Source organism: Cucurbita moschata, unplaced genomic scaffold, assembly GCF_002738365.1.
Source record: "Cucurbita moschata cultivar Rifu unplaced genomic scaffold, Cmos_1.0 Cmo_Scf00076, whole genome shotgun sequence".
NCBI lineage: Eukaryota > Viridiplantae > Streptophyta > Magnoliopsida > Cucurbitales > Cucurbitaceae > Cucurbita > Cucurbita moschata.
Genome location: NW_019268592.1, coordinates 337,246 through 341,656, shown reverse-complemented (window position 1 = coordinate 341,656; position 4,411 = coordinate 337,246). Strand labels below are relative to the sequence as shown.

At 40.0% G+C, this 4,411-nt stretch overlaps 1 long non-coding RNA gene across 1 annotated transcript; it reads left to right on the top strand.

Moving 5' to 3' along the window:
* The first annotated feature begins 371 nt into the window (after window positions 1-371).
* LOC111438526 lies at window positions 372-1,690 on the top strand. Its single transcript, XR_002709682.1, has 3 exons — window positions 372-535; window positions 644-709; window positions 1,484-1,690. It is a non-coding gene; the product is annotated as an uncharacterized LOC111438526 (long non-coding RNA).
* The last annotated feature ends 2,721 nt before the right edge of the window (window positions 1,691-4,411 follow it).

Below are 4,411 nucleotides of genomic sequence, written 5' to 3'. Positions count from 1 at the left end.
AAGGTGGTATGGAATAACCATCGCGTTGAGGAAGCAACCTGAGAGTTAGAGAGCAAGATGAGGACCAAGTACCCATGTTCTTCAGGGATTAAGAAACTTTTGGGGACTAAAGTTCTTGAGGGGGAAGATTGTAAGAGCCATACAACTGGCAATAAGTGAGGAGAGAGAAAAGCCAGCTGTACTAGGAGAGAGAAAAGCCAGGTGTACTACTCTTTTTTTAGGGTTTAAAAAAAAGAAAAGGAAGGCCGCAGGGAGGAAAAGAGAAGAAGAAAGAAGTAAAAAAAGGAAGAAGAAGAAGATAGAGGAGAGGGTGGAGCGGAGGATTTTTGTACTAGTGGTGTGATTTTTGTTGTTATTTTCTAAAACCCTAATACATTTCATTGGATCGGTGTACCTAGGTTATTGTCGAGGGAAGTTGGTGAGTCCTTGTGAAGAAGAAGGCATGGGGTGTTGAGAGGAAAGAAAGATCAAGAAGAAGGTGGGAAGAAGAGGTCAAAAACTGAGAGGGCAGGACCTAACCCGACCCGACCCACCTGTATAGAACCGAAACCTGATTTTTCCCATTTCACACCATTTGATTCGTCTTTATTTAGATTTAGATTTAGGTACTTGACTCACACATTCCATAATGCCTTATTATAAGAAAATTCCAAGCTTAGTCAAGGGGACACTTGAAGACTCGATAAAGTTTTGGGAAATCTACGATCAGGTAAGTAACCATCTAAAGAAAGATTTTAAGTAATTGCTTGTAGGAGTCGGTTTGGATTTGTGGCCAACCAATTTAGTACCGTATTTAGGAATGGATAAAGTTAGTTCATGGAGGTGGTACTTCGATAACGTGTGTGGTTGTACTTTAATTGTCGTTATGGTTATATAGTCTCGTTGGCATGATTGTGAAATTTCGTATAGGCGTATGGGATGGTATGTTTTTATGTTAAGCTAGATGGTTATTACGTGACTTAGCATGGCAACGTGTTGTTGTCGTGGTTCTTTGTTAGGCATTGGGTGTGGGGCTTGGGTAGCCCATTGTTACCCTTTGTGAGTTATCATAAGTTATAAGCACATAGACGATAGTGTACCGTTTTCGTAGTCACCTACAAGGGGTTGAGGGTAATTATAGTATATTACTATGGTAACACATCAGAGGTGCTTAGTGGGATGAGCCATGACCTTTTACGGATCCAGCCGAGTGGCATAGTGACAGGTAGTTAATGTTCCTAAGACAGGTAGTTTTACTGATCTGAGCTGACAAGGGCGTAAGACAGGTAGTGACTGACCCGACTTAGAGAGGCACAGTGGCAGGTAGTTATTGATCTTAGGAACAGTTAGATGTTGTCAAGCGCCACTAGGTCTCTGACTAGTGATTATTCGAGCACAAAACTTAGGATCCCGTGAATAGGGCTAAGTTCGACGAGAGCATACGAGTAAGTTGCTTACTGGGTATTGTTTATATACTCATTCTGTGTTGTTTCTATTTTTTCAGGAGAAAAGTAGATCTGGGTTGGTGGCGGGGACGTATGGAGTCGTGCAGCTGCAGAAGGAGACCCTTAGATTGAGTCCTCTTCTCCCATGTCGTTTTGGTTATGATTTTGACATTTTTGGAAAACCTGCGATATTTTGTAACCTTTTATTTTTATATGACTCCGCGGATTTTCGTTATGTATTTTGTAGTATTTTTTTAAAATGTATATCAGGCAACTTTTAACTTTTAGTCCCCCGTTCAAACTACAAGTATTGAAAAGTTTTTTTTTTTTTTTTTTGCTCTTGAGTCCACGTGGTGACTCGTGATTCGGTATTTTTGAAGATCGATCATTACAGTTTTGGAAGGAGAAGACGTTGAATCAACGGATGCGACTTCTTGAAGAAGCTTTTGAAAATTAGCTTCTAAAGTTGTCTGGGCTAATGCAGCAAGCAGCCTAGACTTTGAATTAAGAAACTCGGTGGTCTTCTTCTTCCATAAATCCTGAAGGTGGCCATTCTCAAATAACCAAACCTTTACAGCTTTGAAATCTGCGTGGGTATGAGTGTATTTATCTCACCATTTGATTTTGATAACTTTGGAGACCTGTTTTACCTAGTGTTTAGTTTCCTTTATTTGGAAATTACAGGTTAGAATCCAAGGAATTTGAAAATATACGCAAAAGTGCATTGCTAATGGAGATGGACTTTTGAAGATATTTTGGACGAAGTAGGGGAACGATTTCTGTATTGGAATGAAAAATATATCTTTGGCCGATCCAAAGATTTTCCACCATTTCATGAACCAAAATGGGTAATGAATTTTGTGAGCATTCTTTCAAAATTGAATAAACCACGAGTGCTCGTAATTTTGATACCAAATGACATTGAACCATGTCATCTGATAATCTCTTGTATCAGAAAGTGTGGGGAACAAAGGGTTTTGAAAAAGTCTTCTCCATGTACGGATCTTGATTCCAGTACGTCGGATTCATGACTTTGAAAATTTTTAATTTTGAGTACGCGATTTTTGAAGGATCATCGCGACTCGGAATATGAGTAATTTCAACAGACTTGGTATTGACCAAAATGAATTCATAAAACCTTCTGGTCTTATGAAGATCTTCCGGGATATAGAAAAATCCCGATGGATAGGCTTTCTTGACGACCTCGCTAATCTTTGGATCGTCGTATTCTTATTCTACCAGAGCTTCTGGTAGAGATACAAATTTTTGCAAATAGGTCCTGATTTAAGAAACTGGAGAAAATCAAACGGGAACAACCGCGTTCGAGTAGGTTGAGGGGACAGAAGATCCCTTTGAAATGGAGGTGTCGATGGAGTAACGGCAGATAGTTGTGTTGAAGAGGCAAAGGCCTCGTTAGAGTGATAACCTCCGCTTGTTTTTTAGAAAGTCTTGCTTTAGACCTGGTCACCAATGTGAAACCAGCATCCATCGCATAACTGTCAGACGTCATTGGAGTAGGGGTGTTTGAAGAAGCAATGGGTGTAACGACCCGAAATTTTCCACTTAATTTAAGGTCGCTACTGTATACATACCATAAACATTGAATGTGGAAGACTTCATTTAAATTTCATAAAACATAACCTTTAACTTAAAAACACAGCCATGGACTTACGTGTTTTGAAAACATCTTTAAACGACACAACAAAAGACCTGAAACAAAATAAATAAGCGTTTAAGTTTAAAACATCCTATTCTATCCTAAGTCTAGGAAAATAAATACCACTAGCCTATACATGTGCCATGATCTCGAGTTGCGATGCCGTCATCAGCCGTACAGGAATGCCTTGCCTTAACCTGAAAAATGTAGTAGCACATGGCCTGAGTATTTAAAGAAATACTCTAAGTGACCCCACTATTGGGGTTAAATGCAACAATCACATGCAATGAAATGATGGGACCTATCTTTCGTTTCGTTTCGTTTCGTTTCATTTCGTTTTCCCAACGGTGTAATCCTAACAGGTAATCGTGGACGTGTACCATATACTCTACACGCAGCCCATACGTGCGAGTATGGGCTCACTAGCTAGTTCGCACACCGCTGGGCCACTGTCCCTAGCCGGTGGGCATGCTCTGAGGGCCCACCGGGACCCGTTAAAACTAAAACCGTCACGGCAGCGCTATGCGGAGCATAACGATCGTTGTCCTGCCATTTGGATGTACGCGTCCGTACCCTCGTGATGGGATAGGGGTATCCCCCCAAATGCATGAACACACAATATGCATGAGGTCCCACTAGTCCTACAGTCATCATTTAATGAGCATAACCCCGCGCCACGTTTTCATGCTTATATGTCATTCTCATTCTCATTTCGTTACGTATCATACATATTCCTAGCGGGGTTATGTATCGTGCAATTTACCGTATTTCATGTCATACAATTCATTCAGTTACATTCCAATACCCATACAACAAGCCATAATCGTACAAGGGCCACACATCGTCACATGCATTCATATCACATCAACTAAGCAGCATAAATAACATACATTCACGTTCACATGATTTCGTACTTAAGCACAATAATCTAGCATACAATGGATCATATCATAACCAAGTCATAACGTAAACACTTCATAGTCATATTGTTCTCTAACTTACCATAGCCTTAACGTTCTTATACCTATCACAGACATATCATTACGTGACGTACCTTAGTCATATCATCACCAGAACGTATCCTAACGCCATCGTTCTATCAATCTATCACAAACCTATCCCTTTCTACCCATAACCTAACCGTATTCTTTCATCAATCTCTCCTATCCATAGCACTCCAGTATGTAACCTAATCTAACGTTTCGTGAACGTATCTTACTCCTATCGTTACATTTTGTTTTGTGCATCCTTCTCGTATCCTATCTCAAACATCTCCTAGAGCACATCGTACCATAATTATTATCATACAATCCACATATTATATAGCATA